The sequence below is a fragment of the Prosopis cineraria genome, unplaced genomic scaffold, assembly GCF_029017545.1.
Source record: "Prosopis cineraria cultivar Desert tree isolate PC_DT_omini unplaced genomic scaffold, ASM2901754v1 PC6, whole genome shotgun sequence".
Taxonomy (NCBI): domain Eukaryota; kingdom Viridiplantae; phylum Streptophyta; class Magnoliopsida; order Fabales; family Fabaceae; genus Prosopis; species Prosopis cineraria.
This window is the reverse complement of record NW_026555337.1, coordinates 26,467,948-26,489,674: the sequence shown is the minus strand read 5'-3', so window position 1 is coordinate 26,489,674 and position 21,727 is coordinate 26,467,948. Positions and strand designations below refer to the sequence as shown.

Below are 21,727 nucleotides of genomic sequence, written 5' to 3'. Positions count from 1 at the left end.
AACTAGTAAATACAACATGTAATTGTGAAAAAAATATATACTGAAAAAACTATATATAAACTCAGACATGAATGTTAATTGAATCCATATGAATTTATTTCAGTGCAACGTAATCTTATCTTAATAATATTGAAATCTAACATTGCACAGGGCTATTCAATATTTAAAAGGAAGACATACCTTAAAAAAAAAAAATACAAAAACTAGATAAAAGCGTATTCTGTAGGAGCATGTAGTAATACTTTGGGATCTGGATATGTAGTGTAGAATTGTTCTCTTCTATGTTAGTAAAGTACTCCCCCGTTTCATTTATAAGGCACATTCAAAAAAACTTATTTAATTCTTTTTAAAATTACATTTTATAATAAAAAAAATAATATGACATCACTTTTTAAATTTATTATATAGAGACAATTTAAAACTTTATATAAATTTATTTCTTTTATTTTTTTATATTAATATTTATGAGATTGATAGAAATAATTTATAAAGAGGGTCGGGTAAGTATTCATTGTCGTTCCAAAGAAAAAAAAAAAAAAACAATGTTCAGAGATAGACGTGCCATTCGGCTATGTTTTGGGCCTGTCGGTGCTTAAGATTTTTCATTGGATGACTTGTAATGGATATGACATACCATTTAAATGATATAGCATGCCATTCAAATGATATTTATTTTAATTTTATTTATAAGTTACTTTCAATATATTTTATTAAAATAAAAAAAATTTTAAATTTTATTAATTTTATCTTAAAATTTAATAAATTTTTACATTTATTTTTAATAAATATTTTTAAATCTTATTATTTATATTTTTATTTAAAACATTTAATAAGGTCAATAATATAAAAAAGATATTAAAAATTGAAAAATGTCTTTTAAATAAGACTAATTTTTTTTCTGAGGAGTAATAAAATCTATCAGTATATGCCAAAACCCACTGTAACTTCAAATTTTTTGAGATTTAAAAGAGATGAAAAGTGAATTGACAAAGTCCTCTATCTGGCTATCTGGAACTAGGGCCTAGTCCATGTCAACCAAAAATTTTGTTTTGTTTTGTTTTTTTTTTGGTTTTTACCAACGTCCATGTAACCTAATTAATTAACCATCAATTTTGTGAGTCAATTTACGTACTTATTTAAGAAAATTACATTTATTTAAATTAATATTTATAACTTATTTTTTAAAAAAATTATAAAAAAATTTAACTGTTATTAATTCAAAACTTTAAAATTTAATTGCCATTCTCTCTTGATTCAACTTTGATTGAAGTGGTCAAAGGTGATTCATCATCATAGCTGATCAGCTAAACTGAAATTTAGGTTAATCGAATTACCGAATTACATAGAAATTCCTTCTAATTCTTATTTGATGAAAGAAATCTTTGTTTCTTCTGCGTCAACCTCCAATAATAATAATAATAATAATAATAATAATAAGAAAAAATTAATCCTTTAATCCTTCAACTTTTAACTCACTTGTAACTCAGTCCCTCAATTATGACTCGCTGTGACTTAATTCCTTAATTATAACTCGTTGCGACTCAATCCTTCAACTTTTGATTCACCTATAATTCAGTCCTTATTTTTTAATTTTTTTTTAAATTCTTATCAAATAAGAGGGATAAAAAATGTTCATATATCATTCTAAAATACCCTTCTCTTACTCATTGATGTGAGATATAATCTAACATGAAAAAAAATTAACAAAAGTTTAGGGACTAATTTGTAAGTGATTCAAAAATTGAAGGACTGAGTCATAGGCGAGTCATAGTTGAGGGACTGAGTTGCAAGTAAATTAAAAGTTGGAGGATTAAAAGATTAATTTTTTCTAATAATAATAATAATAATAATAATAAGTCAAGTTTGACCGCCTTACAATCTGTGATTGAAGTGACTTCTACGCAACGTTAATCCGAGGAGCTAATATGGTTTTTTTTCTTTTTCTAAAACTAAAACAACTTTAATCGCTATCAAAGTAATAGGTTTTATGCCAAACATTTACAACAAAGTAAAGGATAATACTTAGAAGTCACCTTTTATAAAAAGGGTTCTTTTAAATAGTTAATACTATGGAAAAAACTAAACTACTCAAGTAACCCCAATTGGAAACTAAATAAAAAGCAGGGCTTCTCATAGGTGAGTATAAGCCACTTGTAGCCTTACTCATTACTCACCTGTGTTTTTGTTAAATGAGTGGTCATCCACATGTACTCGCTTGCATCTGTTTTAAATCGAGTGAAAGTGAGTATGGGCTACTCGTTTAACCTACATCACTTACACATTCATATGTCCAACAAACTCAATCTAAAATAAATGAACTATCATCATTGTGGTCGCATCAACACATCCAACTGTATCAATTCATATGTCCAGCAAATTCTAGTCGCCACGGTTATGGTGTTATTGACTATACACAGTGCATACCACAAAATTACAAATATTTTATTCCTTTAAAATCACAAAATCATAGATTCAAGAAGTGGGATTTCACCATTCAGGGATTCAAAAGAATAGAAGAGGAAGGGAGGGAGCAATCGAGCAACAAATACTAACTACGGAAGGAAGGCCGATGATACAAGTGGAGGGAGGAGATGCTGAGAAGAAGCAAGAAGAGGGACGCTGAAGTGCGAGAGTGCAAGTGCGACTATAGTCTCGAGCTGAGTCTATGCTTTGCATCCTGTGTCATCATTGTGTGACTGTGTTCTACTTGGCTGGGTGAAGTGTGACTGTGCCTCACCATCGTGCGACTACGGTTAGCGAAGGCAAGGGCGAGACTAAACTCTGAAAGTTGTATGGGTATGGGCTGAAGGCGAGGTGAATGGGTGAAGTTTCCCTCAACTCGAAGCTTGAACGGTGAAGGAGAAGATCAAATCTAATGAATTGATGAAGTTAGGGCTCGGGTGATAGGGACACATGGTGAGACTGGTGAGTGACTGAGTGGTGACGGGGTTGGGGGTTCTAATTAAAAAGAAAATGGCCAAAAAAATTTTAAAAAAATAAATATATATGGGTAAGTACAGGCCACCCAAGGCCTTATCTGTTATCTGCCCATTTTTGGCCAAATAGGTATGTACCAACCTGTACCCCTTTTTCCTCCTTCATTTTACGGTATCGGGTATGGGTTATGGGTATGGGTTGATTCATTTAGCAACAAGTTGGGTGGGCATGGGTAGGTATGCGGGTAAAATACTCACCCCTAATAGAAAGAACTCGAAAATATAAATAATTAAAATTTTTAAAATAAATTGTCAAGATTTTTTTTATTTTTAATTTTTTGATAAGCGACTTGATCTTTAAGGTTCGCCAAAATCTTTTGTCCAAAGTAATTTCAATAAGTAATTTTAAAACAGGTAAATTTTAAAGTAGGGCCTAGTGAATTTAGACTTTTAGTAGATAAAAGCAAATTTAGAGACCCCATTTGGTTATATTTATAAATTACTTTCAGCATGTGAATAAAAAAAAAAAAACTTTCTATCTCATTAACTTGTTTAAAATTTAATAATTTCTTACTTCTACCTCCTAATAAAGACCAAAAAAAATTATTTTAAATAAATTTTCTTAGCATTTAATAAGGGAAGAAAGATAAAAATGAATATAAAAAATAATAAAGTGTTCTGTAAATAGAACCAAAATTAATATTCTCTATGCCTTATAAATAGTACCAAAGGAGTATGGTGTAATGAGCTCACATAATTGGATTGTGAATAGAGTCAAGAATATGAGTCATGTTATATAGATTGGGCTGAATTTGTCATAAAAGTCAAGTTGGGTTGAAAAAATTAACCTAAATAAAAATATTTTTTTTTTGCTTTGATTATATAACCTGTGAATCATATAGGTTTATGTTGATGGGTTAGGGTTAGCTTGTTTAACCCATATTATTTTTTAAAAAAATAAAAAAGAAAAAAGGGGAAAAATTTTGGGGACATAAATTTATTTAACTGGATCAATTTATACATTCTGTCCAAATATTATACATTAATATTTTAGTACATCTATAATGAATCATAAAAGAATATCAAATTATAAGCCCTCATTTAGGTATTTTTTTAATTCATGAAAAAATAAATTAAAAAAAATGAGTTGGTAAATTAGTCTATTTAATTCGCCAACCCTCAAAGGTTAGATTGAGTTAAGATTTTTTTAATCCATATAAAAATAAGTTGAACTTAACCAAATCCATATAGTTTGAATTGGTCTATATTTTCAACTCTAGCTGTGTATGTACTTTATCTGCTTTTATTTATGTGGCAAATAAATGGAAAAAATAAGTCAGATTAGAAATTTATGTCTGCTTTAGATAAGTGGCTGTTGTTAGCGGCAGATATTTTGATGGAAACAAAATATGGAACTGAATAAATAAAGCGTGTTGAATAAAATTTCGGAAATTTATTTTCTGTCTAAGTAATTGAGTAAATCATGAATTTTTAAATGTGGGAATATTGACTCAATAATGGCATGCTGGAATGCGTGGTGCTCTACCTGTCTCATGCTCTTTTTGATTCCATTTGTGTGACGGAGAACAAAAGTTTTTTTTTATCATATTTATAAATTATATTATTAAATTACAAATGTCTTATTTTACCTTCTATTAAATATTAATAAAAAAAATTGCGTTATCAGATTATATATATTTAATAGTGAAAGAATTGAAAACTTATTAAATTTTTTGATAAAATTAATGTATTTTAAGGTTTTTCTTAGTTCGATGAACCAACAACTCATTGAATGAGTTGACTTACACCACCGGATCCAAATTCATATAGGTAATAGTAGTTTAAATATTATAGTAGTTAAAAAGATTTTGGAGATCAATAATTATTAATAAGAATTGTAGAAATATTCCCTTGATCTTTATTGTAAAACACTTCTAATTATTTTACACATATTAAAAAAATTTATATCATAAAAAATTATAATGTACTGACTTTTAATAATAATATAATTACATTAAATACCTTTACATTAATAAAAAATGATAAAATTGAAAAAAAAAATTAAACATTAAAAAGTGTCTTACATTTTAAATAAAAAATTATTTTTAAAAATATTCTACAAACAGGACAGGAGGGAATATGTTTAATGTATACAGCAACTCTCCCAGCAACGGCCTGTTCCCGTCTCTTTTTATTTTTTTCAGTCGCCCTGACCAATTCACGCCTCACAATCTCTCTAATTTATTCAGTGATTGCTGGTAAATGTTAAATAACAGTATTTGCTAATTTGAAGCACATGACTTGTACAAGTTCTTTCTCTGACCAGAGAATCACTTGTACTAGTTTGATACTTCAATTTTTTAAATATTGAACAGGTAAGTTACATTGGCGCGCGTGACCATGAAGACCATTTGAACCAATCCCAGTGGCTTCCAACATTGGAAATTATATTGGAAATATCATGCAGCATTCTTTGATTCTTCTTCTTCATCCCTTCTTTCATGTATATTTCCTCCCTCTCTTTTCTCAAGACGTCGCGTCGCCATTAATACAATATCTAATTCTAAACCTCACTTAGCTTGCTTTCAATGCATCGTCCTTCTCTTGCTTCCATTTCATTTGGCTTCTGGAAAAGTTGCTTTGAATTCAACACTCTCCAAATGAAATGGAGACTTTGCTTTTGGATTTCGTCCTATCAACAACACGGACGTGGGTCTCTTCTTGTTTGCATCTGGTTCGACCAAAACAGACAAAACCGTTGTCAAGAATGCTCGCACCTCAAATCCTATACCACAAGGATCATGGCTTCAGCTCACACTATTAGAAGATAAAAGAGAAAGTCCCATATCTAAAGATTAGAAGATAAATTATAAACATATAAATTTAAAAAATATCTAATCAAATAGTTTAAATTATTTTAATAGAATATATTATCCTTAAGCACATTTAATATAAGAATTCTATCGCACCAACTGGTTTTTCACTCACTAAAGTTACATGGACAGTTGAACCTTAGCAAAAAATGACCTACGGAGCCATGCTGGACGATGGGAATTTTGTTCTAGCATCATCCAATGATTCTTATTTGTGGCAAAGTTTTGACAATCCCGCCGACACACCCTTATCGAACCAAATTTTGGATCTAAAGAGTAACTTGTCTTCTCGATTGACAAGAATCAATTATACAAAGGACAGGTTCGAGCATTATTTTGATGATAATGAGTATCCCTTGTTAAGTCAGATTGGATGGCCAACCGAATCTCGTTACCCCAATTATTATGAACTGGATGCAAATTTAAATGACTCCGTCTTAGGACTAGTCTTAATTCTTTGGGAAGTATTTGAGCAGGTGACGTGTATGTGATGTTTCAATTTTTGGTGTTGATAGATGTTATTAGAGGGGCTACACTTGATTATTATGGAGGTATTACATTGTATCTGTAGTGTCTGTCCTAACATTATTATGGAGGTTTTACATTGTATCTGTAATGTCTGTCCCGAAATTACCTAACTATCACATATAATCTAAACTAAGGCAATTAGAGATTCACTACTAAAAAAAAAAAAGCATATTGAATGGTGGACTTGGTGCATAGTAGGTCACAGGGCTTTCTTTTGTGGAAAACCACTCTTATCCAAAGTAAATTGCTTTTATTTGGTGTGTTTGCATGTATCTCGTTAGTAGAGATATACTCTAGTGTTTATTGGAGATATACTCCTATCTATGCTAAATAGAAATGAACCTTCACGGGTTGAGTAAAAGCACCTAGCCTATCTTACTCCCTCTATGCAAAATAGCAGTTTGTCCAGCCATCTTCTAGCTTCGACCAACTAAGAGGATTCCTTGTATGAAGGAAGAAAGTCTCAAGAGTGATCCTACACACTCCAACCATTCTGGTCTATAGCCATTGAGAGTTTGACCTCATGTTGACTTGCTTTGTCTTGCTTGCCGGCTTGAAATTGAACTCAAACTCTGTCATGCTCATCTTTCGAGGATTAAAGCACCTGTCATGCCCCCCAAAAGAGAAGAAGTCGGAAAGGAAAAGAAGTTGGAAAAGAGAAGGGGAGATTTTTCAACTTAACTGTCCAATATGCTACCGTCATATATTTGTGAAACAAATATTGGACAATTTTTACAACTACCTAATATTATAATATTGGATGGTTCAAAAACTCATCCAATATAGTATTCAAATTAGGGGCCTGGGCGACAAGAAAATACATATATTGATATATATATATATATATATATTATTGGATGGTTCTTGATATAACTGTTCAATATATGATCAAATATTGGACAGTCATTTACATAAACATCCAATATGTTTATAATATTTATATTGCAATTTTTTTAAAATATACAGCCTGCATTTCTTGTTGTCCCTCTGCAACTCACTAGTACAAAATATAAAATTTATGGGGTACTTTTTACATCGGTTGGAAGGCAAACGGTGTAAAAAATAAAGGTGGTGGCATTTTTGTAATTATCTTGAATTATGTGACACTTTTTACACCAGGTGTCCAGGCACTCGGTGTAAAAAGTTATCTTTTTACACCGGGTGGGGGAAACCGGTGTAAAAAGTATAGTTTTTACACCGGGTGGGGCGCCCAGTATAAAAAGGTCACTTTTTACACCGGGTGTTCAGGCACCCGGTGTAAAAAGTATAGTTTTTACACCAGGTGCCTGGACACCCGGTGTAAAAAGTGTTTTTTAAATTCATTTCTTCCTCCCTTCATTCATCAGTTCCCTCTCCTCCTTCTCGCGCCCTCCTTCTCGTCTCCCCTTCGTCCGCCCACTCCCCCTCCCCCTTGTCTTCTCCCTCGCCGGCCCCCCCCCCCCCATCCGCCCAGCCTTCCCACCCGTCCGCCGAGCCCCCTCCCCCTCCTCCCCTCGCCGCCCACTCCCCCTCCCCCTCGTCCGCCCAGCCCCCTCCCCCTCGTCCTGCCGCTCCCCCTCCTCCCCTCGCCGCCCACTCCCCCTCCCCCTCTCCCCTTGCCCACCCCTTCACTCTCCCGCCCCCTGCCCCTCTCCCTCCCTCTTGCCCCCCTCCACCACTCCTTCTCCCTCCCTCTCAGTGTTGAGCTGTTGCTGCAGCTGCCGCCACCCAGGTATGTGTTGAATATAAATTTTTAAATTTTATAATGTTTAAATTTAGTTTTTAATGATATTGATTGTTGCTGGGAGTGCTGTTAGTGGCTTCATAAAGCCTCAGGTTGTTGCATGTGATCATTTATTTGGTTTAAAATTGTTAATTTTCTCGTATAAAATTTTCTAAAACTTTTGAGAAGTCCAATTTTTAAGGGAGACTCTGTTGAATTTTTTTTTGAATTTATTCTTTCCTCTTATATAGAGTCATAGACAACCAGTGAGGACAAACTTGTGCGGTCTATATGTCATGAGGCACATGCTCAATATTATCACATTAGGCATGACCGAATTTACAAAAGAGGTAAATATATATATTTTTAAAAATTTTATTTTATTATGTTATTTGAGATTGATTAATATGCCTACTTTATGAATTAAATTTTAGATGTTCGACAATTCGGATGCATTTTCTGAAGCTGAAATTGAAGACATCCGCATACGTTGGGCAACCTATTTTGTGGAGAACTTGTGAGGTTTTTTGTTACTTTTAGACATGTTTTAATTTTGATAGTTGACACAATTTAGATAATTATTAGTTTTCCTAATAGTTAAATAGTTTTGTATAGTTGATAAATACTTGATAAACAATTGTAAATGAATTGAGCTGTCTGATTTGGCAATTTTTATGCATAGGAATGGCAATTTTGATAATTTAGACAATTATTAATTTTTTTAATAGTTAAATAGCTTTGTATAGTTGATAAATACTTGATAAACAATTGTAAATTAATTGGGCTGTCTGATTTGGCAATTTCTATGCACAGGAATGGGTAAAATCAATAAAATAAATATAATATAAAAAAATAAAATACTTTTTACACCAGTTATTACCACAACCATTGTAGAATATAATATTTTTTACACGATTATGGTTATGGTCATAACCGGTGTAAAAAGTGTACCTTTTACATCAGTTTCGATCCCAACCGGTGTAAAAAGTGCACCTTTTTCACCGATTATGGTAATAACCGAAGGTGCACTTTTTACACCGGTTGGGATCGGAACCGGTGTAAAAAGTTAAAGTAATTTTTTTAAATTTTTTTGTATATAATTTTTAACATTGGCTCTATAATCGATGTAAAAAATTTAATGTTTACATCGGGTTTATAACCGATGTAAAAAGAGGGACTTTCTACATCCCCTGGAACAACATCATCTCGTTAACCGCTGTAAAAAGTTATTTTTAACCGCTGTAAAAAGTCATTTTTGTACTAGTGACTCTACAATGTAAATACAGTGACTAGTCCAATTCAATCCGGACCAATCGAAAATTATACTAAACTAAAAGTAATTGTAGTAAACTAACAATTTTACTAAAATTCAAGAAATTGTTTCCTATACAATTGCTCAATATATTATTAAGTAAAACAAAGTTATTTGCTATACTAAGCAAAAATTATTCTAAACACTAAAATAAAAATGTGCAGGTCACTTATTTTTCACCCACAATTGAAAAATGTACTCACATCATTCCTCAATGACTTCATTGATGTAGCGATCCCCGAATTCTTCATAGTATTAATGGGGATAATATTGCAATAATGTAACATGACAATAAAGTTAATTACTTCAGGAAATTAAATTTCATAATAACATATAATTGAATCTAAATAACATACGTACCATATTAGGGATTAAAGTCATCCCATGAGTGATGATGTCTTTGAGAAACCTCATCACACAATATCCACAATCCTTACCATATGCTATTTGTTGTGGCCACTGCATAGAAAAACCAATAAACATGTTATTGAATTAATTAGAAAGTTAGTATTGATTGTTAAAATTAATAGTGATAAGTGCCTTTATTATCTTCTAATTAGAGTATGCTATATCATATGACTTGTACCTTAATGGTACATGTAAGTTCTTTTGGGTGTAATAAAGCACCACAGCCCTAATAAGAAAGAAAATACGTATTAGACATAATGGTTTGTGACATTATATTTAGCTTAAGTTTTGATGATGACAAATATAGATGAGTTGACCACTTATGCCTAATTGTGCTTGTAACCTCCTCCTATATCTACTTAATATAGAAGAAGACTACAATGTTACCATTATCTCACATAAAATTCACAATAATCAAATTTCATTTTTAAAAGCTTCGGCTAAAGACTTACTTTATGAAATCAATTAAATCTCAATTCAATTAGAAAAAACATAGTAGAAATAAATCATACACTTTCCAAATACATAGTGGACTTAACCCGCCAGCATTCCTATCTCAATTGCATGCAATTTAGCACACAAATAAACTAAAGTTTTGGTTCGTGTGTTGTAGCGAACGGTCAGTTCGTCGGGGCATGTGACATAGAGCCAACGCTCATCCTGTCTATGACGTGCGTCGTGGCATATGCCTCTATGCACGGTGGTGTACTTGTCCTTTTTTTTGTTGTCATTCTGACAGCAAAAATGACAAATTTTCGGTGTGCCCCAATTTCTCATACGACATCCGATCAGAGTGATTCAAGCGCCCACATGAGGCTTAGCTCATATACTAACTAATGAGTTAGGTTTGGAACACAATCTAATGGTCCGATCAAAATTTGGACACCCAGGGTGCAAAACGTCACTTTTTCTAAAAATTTTGTGCATCCAAGCGCACAAATCGATCCTTTTCCCTCATTAGACCATATTAGATCTTAAACCAAATCTAAAAGGATCTAATACACCTGATTGACCACAAGTAATCACAATCATGCTCATATATCAAAATTTGACCCTTCTACGGCCAATTTCCACAATTCACTAACTTAACATACTATGCCATTTCTTGGCATAACTTTGCCTACTTGGCTATTTCTCAACTCATACATATGCAATCATAATCACAATACAATCTTAGCCCCTAAATTACTCATTCCATCATAATTTATTCTTTGGCTTAAGATTCACCAATCATAATTACAATACGGGCTTGATTTCACAAAAAACTCAATTCAATACATGCATGCAACCTATGGCAACTCATATACACTTATTTATACAATCATTCAATTTAGTTCATTACACAACTTCAAAGTATACGGCTTCACAACTCAAGCTAGTCTAGACTCTCTTCCCTTAGCCTAATCACTTATCGATCCTATAAACATGTAACCACGGGGGTGAGATAAAAATCTCAGTAATAGAATAACTCACTCTTATTGACTATCACATGCAATAATATGAAAGTAAACATAGTATACCATTAAAACCTCATAAAAATAGTATTTACATCATATCACATTTCATTTTCCATCTTTTTATTAATCCCAAAGGATTCCATGTTATCTTAAGATATTTCATCATATCATATAAAATACTAGCATGATCTCTACCAACCAAACCTCCAAATCACTTTGACATGAAACCATAGGCTAATCTCAAACTAATGTACACTCTCATTAGTCTTGAGCTTACCTGCAGTGGTAGAATCACTCGGCCAAAGATGTTCTAATGGACAATACGGACTATGGTTTTCTCCCAATACACACAATGGGGCATCATTGACTCTAACCCATATCACAAAGATACTAAGAAATCTCTCATCTCCAACACAGTACCTTAATAGGCACTTAGGAGATCTTCTCTAACAGCACTTTTCAAGGCATTAGAAGAATTATTTCCAACATCGTACCCTAATAGAGTACTAAGGAAACCTTACCATATGATCTTTATCATCTCCTATACTCTCAGGTGAACTCCCACCACTCAGATCATGCTTTTTCGAACCATTTAAGGTTCCCTTTTCACAATTTACTTTTTCTTATGCATAACATATATATATATCACTTTACATTACCAAACACAATTTCAATGCTCATTTTGACCAAAAGTTGTTTTACACACACAATCACTCAATGCCATAAAACATGCTCAATTCAAAACTAGTTCATGCATTACATGGCATACTAACATATAGTTACAATAAATAGTCAAACAAAGGAAGTTATTCGGTTACCTCAACCCTGTCTGTCACTAGAAAGGTTACCCGTGGATTTCCACTATCACACAAGCTTATCTTAAGCTTCCTTTCTCTACTCACGCATCCAATATGCCAATCTAAACACACTTGGCACATTTTAGTCATTTAGTCCATTTTGATTAAAAACTCATTTTTACTACTTAGGGCTATATTCATCCGTAAAATCTTTTCTATTTATCCATTTTAAGTTCATAACTACCTAATTACTACTTTACACCACCTCAACTGGTCTTATTTCATTTAGATCATTTTTGCCCTAACTTTCTCTCTCTAAAGGCTACAATTGAGCCTCCAGGTTCAAAGCTCTACCGTTCAGCTCTAAACCAGTCATAAAGCTCTAATTTAACTTCCAAGAACATTTTTATTACTTTTGGGCAAGAATCAAATCCCTCAAATTCCACGATTAAATTTCCCTATAACTCATTTTCAGAGAAATTTGTGTAGAATGGAAGGTAAGAGTTATACATAGCTTACTTGGTAAGTTTTCAATCCAAATCACCTTCCTTCACTCCAAAATGACTTAACGTAGCTCCTCAGCCCTTCTCCTCTCTCTATTTCATGTGTTTCTCAGATTCTCTTCTTGAAATTTTTTAAAATTCACGACTTATAAAGTGAATTTTTAGTCCATGCGCCGCGGCTCGTGGCACAATGAGATTTATTCTCATCATGTACACTTGCTTCGACCTGAAACACACTCCTATCACCCATATCTATTCATATAACCCACAAATAAGTCAAAATACTAATTAGTCATCCAAATCTCTAATCCTACTTTAATTTTCACTTCACCCTATATTAACCTATAAATTTAGGATTAAGAAATTTAGGATGTTACAGTGATCATATATATAATAGTTAACTAAAACTATAGAACAAGTGCTTTAAAGTATTTTTACTTATGTTCAATGTTACATGAGATTTAAAAAGATGATTTGTGTGCATCAAAGTTATTCTATACCATCATGCTTTTTATTATCTTAAATTGATTATATATCTAAGAGTGTTTATAGAATTATCTTTCACAACTTGGATATATGCATATTAATACTTGGACCAACTATCTTATTTATGGTATATCATTTAAGGTTATCTAAAGTGAAGATGAGAGTAAGCATGAAGAGGAACAAAGCTGAAGTCATTATTTGCATGCTACACTCATTATTGAAGAACATAAAGATAAAGAGAAGGATGATTTAAGAAGAGCTTAAGAAGAATAAAAACATTCATACAAGCTTGGATACACCTTGAAAGCCTTGGACTTGATAGGTAGAATATCATTAGGCTAAGAGTCTTTATGTTCAACTCATTGATTTATACATGAAGTATTGGCTCAAGATATCTTAAATCAAAATATGCATTTTAGATCTTTAGAGAAAGTGTGAGATATAATTTTTTTATAATTATGGTTTTCAACTTTGATCACATATGTCTCACAAAGGTTGAAATGTTTTGATTATTAACTCCATAAAATTTTCAAAGGTGTTCTATTTACTCAAAATGGAGTTAAGTTAAAAAAGTCACGAAAACTTGAAGTCTAAGCTTTGAAAAGAAAATTGTGTAGAAAATCTGTTTTAACCTTTGCTCATGTTTTGTGTCATATCTTTCACTACAAAGATCGTTTTAATGTGAAATATATCTCATTTGAAAAGATATTCTAACATATTTTCAATGATAATTTATTTATTCAAGATGGAGTTCTATTGAGAAAGATATAAACTTTAGAAATTGAGTGTTGAGATATTAATTTTGCACAAATTCTAGTCTTGACCTTTATATACTATTTTGATCATATCTCAAAAAATATGTATAATTTGAGTATGAAACTTATTTTATTAAAAACTATACTTCAAGAGCTTTCCAATGATATATAATTTGTCAAATTTGGAGCTATATTGAATGATTTAGAACATTATGAAGTTTTGCACAATGAAGCTACAAAATCACGCGAGAGAGTACTAGTCAACCACGCGTGATTTAGCACCAGTGCTCAAACTCACGTGGGAGCACTTCCTGTCCACACGTGAAAATGCATAGATAAGCTTATTTTCACATTGAATAGCTTCTAAATGCTAAGTCACGCACGAAACAACCTATACACATGCGAGAAATGACCTCTAGAAGCCTCATTTTCACTAAATAAGTTCTATAAACCAAATCACGCGTAAGGCTCTTCCAAAACTCACGTAATATGTCATTTTTGCTTGAGAAACCTCCAAAACATGCATGATTCTGCACTAGTCACTCACAAAAAAATGCACCAATGGCTATATTCACTGTGTAACATCTCTAAACGGTCATTTAATGTCTCTAACACTTATTTCATTCAATGAGCTATAAATTTAACACTCCAAACTCATCTTTATATGAGATTAACCTCATAAATCATTGAGCTATGAAATTCATGATCATATTACTCTTGTTAAATGAAAATCATTGTTCTTGAGCCAAGATCATCTATATCTTCATCAATTGAGTATTAGAGCTTCATTGTACTTATCATTGCTCTTAGAGAGTTTCAATTGAGTGATACACATACTCAAAACCTTTGTAAAGGTGAGATTTCTTTTAGAATCAATAAAGGTTGTTCTCTTAGGAAATGAAACTCACTAGTAAAGTGAGTTATTGTAAAGAATCACAAGTGCCTAAACTGAACTTGTGGATGTATTGAGATGGAAAGCACCCACTCAAGCTTATGTTATAGTGAAAAAATCTCAAGTAGTTTCTTGGGGACTAGATGTAGGCTCAAGAGGAGGAGCTGAATCAGGATAAACCATTGTTTGCAATCTTTCTCCTCTTAACTCTATATTTTCAGCAACCTTAGTTAATGCTATGTTTATTGTGCTTGTGAAATCAACTTTGGTATTCTTACATACAAAGTTTAGAACTCAAGTTTTCCTAAAACTTCCTTTGAACACAATTTTGCTAAAAAGTTTGAAAAAAACTAAAATTTTTCTCAAACACCCAATTCACCCCTCTCTTAGATGTTTTGCCATATCTAATAATACGTTGAAGTTACAAATTATATATCATTAATTTATAAAAGCTGCTTTCATTGAAATTTTCTATCACTATTCAAAACAACTACAAAAAATTTTCTTGTATAAATAATTGCCTTTAATTTAAAAAAAAGCTTAAAGAAAAGGGCCCTTAAAATGCCAAACTATTAATTTTAAATAAAAATTCAAAAGCATAACGGCATAAAAATAAAATTTTCCTGGGCATTTTGCCCTCATTTCAATCACATCATCATCATCATAAAAATAATATCATATGCTATTTAAAGCTAAAAATTACATATAAATAACAATTTTGAGTAAGTTAAAAATGCTTATATACAATTTCAATCACTATGAAACTTCATATACCACTCAATCATCAACTAAAGAATCAAAAATAAAAAATTTCAATTAAACTAGTTAAATGTTGTTAAAAAAATACATAAAAAATAGACAATCAATTTGTATAAAAATAAAAACTAAATATAACTCTCATCTAATCATATATTATTTGTCTAACATGCATTTTTAAATTATCCATAAATTAAATTTCATATGGATTTTTGCCAAAGGTTATTTCTTTCTATAAATCATTTCATCAAACACCTTGCATGTGACAACAATGACACAAAATCAATATAATCTAATCGAAAAAACCAAAGCCTAATCAAGAATCAAACATGCCCAATGTAATCCATACAATAATCAAATACAAAAATCAAATGTTAAATCATTTTGGAGAGCAAGAGATTCAGAAGAAATGATAAGAGAAAATGAAAACACTTACGAAATGATGCATGTGAGGAGAGACAAGGATGCGAGAGAGGAAGAGTGTTGTCATTAGCGGTGGAGGAAGAGAAGAGAGGTGTGTGGAGATGAGAGAACTAATGAACAAATATGATCTTTAGAGGGGGAGGCGTCATGAGTGAGAACTGATTTGTGGGTACCGAGACTGATTCAAAATTTTAGGGGTAGAGGGCTAAGATAATAAGTATATTGGAAGGTTTTATTTTTAGCTGTCCAATAAATGTAAAAAAAATTTAAATTTTAAAATTTAAATACATATTGGACAGTTTTTTAAATAATCGTCTAATATATTAAATATATTGGAGGGTTACTTATTGAACCATCTAATATTATAAACTATTAGATGGTTATAATTATAACCATTCAATAAGGCCCATCATTTATACCCATTTTTGTAGTAGTGATTCTTTAAACCTCCTGATTGCCAATAATTGTATTCATCAAAAATATCAAAAATAAATACTCTAAAATAGTTAAGATCCTAAAACCTCTTGACAGTCTTTAAAAAAACTTTCAAAATTAAGTATTATTGCTTAGCCGAAGCCTATAGATTGCACAAGCATCATATAATATGAAAATAGAGGCCAAACAATGTGTTTTAGCAAAATGGGCTATTTCTCATGGCATGTGGCATAGAGCTACAAGTGCCTACTTTGTGTAATGAGTTGTGGCACACGTTCATTAGCAGCTTACTAATATGAACTTTAACTGTGCACCATTTCTTTTCATTATGTCCAATTAGAGTGATTCAAGCGTTCACTTAAAGCTTATTTGACTAGTTAACTATCATATATTTCATTTCAATTTGATATTTTATTTGAAAATTAAATACCTGAATGCAAAATGACTACTTTATGTCATTTTTACCTAACCTGAATGAACCAAATCTAAACCACGGGTCATTAACTAGTCTTAATGGCTTGGCCACATCCAATGAGACATTTTGCACCTGATTAAGCAATCATAACATTTAAATCACATGCATACACAAATTTGGCCACCTATTTTCCCTTTTTCACACACACAAAGGGCCCCTTTTCCACAATTTCACAAATATAACTCCCTTGGCCAAATTTCACACATTCAACACTTTCAAACACACAATACACTTGCACTAATGTCTTAGTCCATCATGTTACATTTTACATCTTTTTACAGACAATCACCTACCAAAGCTAAGATACATACATAATCATGTAGATGCATCAAACATTATATGTTAATGCATTCCTATGGCAACTTATATCATTTATATTTACAACACAAGAAATTTATTACAAAAACTTCTTAAAGCTCGACAAAAGCACACTATGCTTAACCAGAATCTTTCCCTTGCTCCTTTCACTATCAAAACCTATAAAAGAAATGGTAACTATGGGTGGGATAAATTTTAGTAACCAAAATAATTTTCATCTATTTATTAATAGAAATAACTATAAACAAGTAAACTCAACACACACACTTATATATTTAAAAACATATCCATTTCATAAAATCATTTTTGCACACTAGCATGACTATCCTAACCATCCTCCCTTCGTATCACCTTGACTACCCATAGATCCATTAGACTAATCATACATGCACTAATTCGAGCACACCTTTAGTAGTAGAATCACCAAGCTAAAGGTGTTTGGTTCCACTTCTGGACTATGAATTCCACTTATTATACACACATGACTGAATCTACCCTTCATATTACCCCAACTGAATCCATAAGCTCTACTAGACTAATAACCATTAGCTCTTCATATTACCCTGAATGAATCTATATGCTCCACTAGACACACTAATTTGAACACATCTTTAGTGGTAGAATCACCCGACCAAAGGTGTTTTGTCCCACTTCTAGACTATGGATTCCCCTTATCATATACACATGATCAGGGTGTCATGTTACTTTAACACTACATATTATAGATGCTAAGGAGTGTAAATCTCTAACACCATACCTGTATGGTCACTATGGAAAGAATCTCCAACATCGTACCTATATAAGTATTAAGGAGAAGAATTCTCTAATACTGCACCCCATCGATACTAAGGAGAATAAATGCCATATTGCAACATCCTAAATTTCAGTCCTAGGAACTAGTTGCTAATTAGGGGTAAATTAGTAATTAGTGGATGGATTGTGATTTGGATGTTGAGTTGATGTTGTGTATTGTTTGGGTGTTACATTGATAGGATTAAAGGGTAAAAAAATAATTTGAGGCATAGTACACGAGCACAAGTGAGATTGAACTCACTGTACCACGCGTTGTGGCAGAAGCTGCATCCATCACGGCTTACTATCAAAGAATCACTTAAAGCTAACATGATCAGCTCGTGAAATCAAAAGTGAAAAAGTTAGGGACGCGTTTGGAGGGGAAGAGAGGCTATCTCTACTGGGAGAAGCCATGATTGGAGTCAAAAGTTTGCTTCGATTAATAACTTGTTGGGTAAATATCATGCAATCTTAAGCTTTAATTCTACCCCTTTTTATTAAATTTTATTGGTTGAAAAATCAAATCATGAGATTCTGAGGTGTTATAATCTAAAAGAAAGGGTTAAAATGGGCTATCGAATATAGAACTAAGGTTTTGTGACTAGTATGGAGTTGAATAGTTGACCTTTGAGCATTTAAGCTCAAAATGGTGTAAAAGGTAGGTTAATAGTAAGAATTTGCATGAATGAATGTGTTAGAAAGTTGTTACAATTGTTTGAGTAGCCTATAGGGCTAATGACTATAAATAATGGATAAGAGAATTAAAAAGGGTTCAATTGAACTATTTCATGTGTTAAGGGATTTGGTTTAGCTAAATCAATATATATGAAATATGTTGGAAATTGACTAAGAGGCATTGTGTTATGCAGATTGAGCACCTGTGAAGTTTCTTATGAGAATTTACGCCCCTTGGAGTTTAGTATGGTTGGTAACCCTTGGTAGCAAGGTTTAACATTAACTGGAGTAATCCTTTTACTTGTTTATTTGTGAAATTGTTTGCAAGTATTTTGATATAACTACGTGTATTGTATTATGAACTCATAGAGTAGTAGTATTGTGAAAGTATATGCATGCAGGTGTGTGAGTATTGATTGAAATAAATTTAAAGTGGCATATGCATTAACATACATCGCATTCACAAGATACACCCTGGATTTTGGTAGGGGGATGTGGCTTTACTGTAAGGAGGTTGAAGAAGGCTCGATGATCTAGAGTGTAGAGCTTGACTCCATCATGATGGACCTAAGATATTTAATAATCCATGAGGTTACCCTAAACCAAGGTAGGGGTTGTGATCCTACTCTGTATAAGGCATCAAGTTAGAGCATAGAACTTGACTCTACCATGATGGACTTAAGAGACCATCCATACAAAAAGAGAATGACTTGATTTGAGCAGTGGTATGGTGGGCCCTATTCCTTATGACTAGAAGTTCGAGTCTGGGTATAGAGATTACTTTATCAAGGGGAATCAGGAATGTATTGCATGAGCATAACAAGATTGATGTGAGTGAATTCCTGTATATGTATATGTTATTGTTTTATTGATACATATGTTACTTTATCGCTTGTTTATGATTTTGCTTACTAATTGATAATTGGGATTACCTTCAAGTTACTAGGATGTATGTCTCACTTTGTTACTTTTGAACATAGGTAAAGAGAGCAAAAGAAGGCTAGGAAAGAAAGTGAGGAAAGAGTAGCCTCAATTGGTAGTGGTATGACTACCATTTGAATGAAATAAATGTATAAAGTTGTTTATTGAGTTAAGTTGTCAATCAGGATGCATAAGTGCATGTGAATATGAAAAAGAGAGTTGTGATGTGAATCTTTCTTGTATATATATATGATGTTGCATTATGTTAGGGTGCCCTAGTGGAGGGTGCGTGGGTAGGCTTGAATGCAAATTAGGCAAGTACATGTTGTTTTGTAACTTGTTCCATATGTTTATATGTGTTGATTTTGAATTGAATGTGAATTGAATGTGACTTGTGTTGTTATGTAAGAACCTGACACAAATGGTGAGGTAAAGCCCCATTTAGAAGAGTCAAGTATATTTGTGATTCCCGACTATATAGTGAGGTGGAGCCTCATATGTAAGGTTGGAGGGTTAAAAGTGGAACAAGTCTAGTTATACACCACATGTCACGGTGCATATGTTGTATGCTGTAGTGCATAGTCCTTTTTCAAGGTTGAGAAGTTGTGGCTTTTTGAGTTGTTTGATTGTATTTATGCTTCCGTTAGCCCTCTTATTTGAATATATGCTTTATAAAGTTGGAATCCTGTTATTTGAAAATAAATAAAGAGCTATTACTTTGATTTTGATTATTGTTTTATTGAGTGATTGTGTGATGGAAATGTTAAAGCTTGGTTTGAGACAGGACTTTACACATATAGTCTTACACTACTGCTTATGGGTGAACTCCTACCCCTAACATGATCATGCTCACATTTCTCAAGTATAATCCACATCTATGAAAAAGACCTTATATATAGGGAGAATGACAATTAAGGACCTGCTAAGAATATTAATTCCAATTAAGGACCGTGAAATTTTGAAATCCTAGTTAAGGACCATGGTCCTTTATTGTGATAAAAAAATGTAATTTGTAAGGTGGGATTCACTAACGCGATTTAGGAATTCACTAACCCAACTTGAGAAAATTATTAACGTATATTGTGAAAACATGAAACTCAACTTGAAAATGGAATGTTTAACAAAAAGCGCCACTTGGGAATTCACTAACTAAACTTGAAAAAATTTCTAATATATATTGTGAAAAAATGAAACCCCACTTGAAAATCATTAACAAAAAGTGACTTGTCCAAATTGGTGTTTTTTATTAAACAATTGATTTCTAAGTGGAGTTTCATATTTTCACAATACACGTTAGAAATTTTTTCAAGTCGAGTTAGTGAATTCCCAAGTGGTGCTTTTTGTTAAACATTCCATTTCCAAGTGGGGTTTCATATTTTCACAATATACGTTACAAATTTTCTCAAGTTGGGTTAGTGAATTTCCAAGTGGCAATAATGAATCCCATCTCACAAACTACATTTTTTTATCACAATTAAGGACCATGGGATTTCAAAATTTCATGGTCTGTAATTGAGATTAATGTTCTTAGTAGGTCCTTAATTGTCATTCTCCCTTATATATATATATATACCCATTTAAATTATTGAAAAACCATTTTCAATAATAATGTACTTCATAATCCAATTACTTCTAATGCTAAAATTATGCAAGTTTCCAAATGATGCAAATGATTTAAAACGCTTATATTTTATTACATAATGACTCATACATAATTAAACTAATTAATCAATATAAAAAATTATTCAGTTACCTTAGCCCTTTTACTACTAGAAAGGGTTACCTACCATTTCTTTTACACAATTAACTTTATAACCTGGATCCACACATGTGAATATGTCAACCTACACAAATTAGTAATAGTAATCGATTAATACATTGACCACAAGTACTAATTATCACTATTAACCATAGTTGAACAGTTACTTCTTTTCACTTAATTATCATAGATATTAACCCTCCTCTTTAATATTTCCATCATTTCTACTAGCCTTACTACAACCCACATTGGTATTCTCACCCTCAACACTTTGAATTTTGGGGCTAAATTAAGACTACACTCTTAAAGCTTAATTGTTAATTCCCAAACTGGTCGCAACATCTTAGTTTAACTCTCAAGAATCTTTTTATTATCAAAAGGTAAGAAAACAAGCCCTTAAAACTCCTTGAATTAATTTCTCTATAATCTAAACTAAGAGAATTTAGGGTAGAATAGAAGTATAGGGCAGTATGAAACTTACCTAATAAGCAACCAGTTGGAAATATCTCTTGATGCTCCAATAC

General features: G+C 32.2%; 1 protein-coding gene across 1 annotated transcript in view; it reads left to right on the top strand.

The window, feature by feature from the left end:
* Nucleotides 1-8,374: 8,374 nt before the first annotated feature.
* Nucleotides 8,375-21,727, top strand: part of LOC129312954 (uncharacterized) — a 29,040-nt gene continuing 15,687 nt past the window's right edge. The window contains exon 1 of the mRNA XM_054955756.1: nucleotides 8,375-8,389. The gene's annotated coding sequence lies outside the window, so the exon portion shown is untranslated. The remainder of the gene's footprint in view (nucleotides 8,390-21,727) is intronic.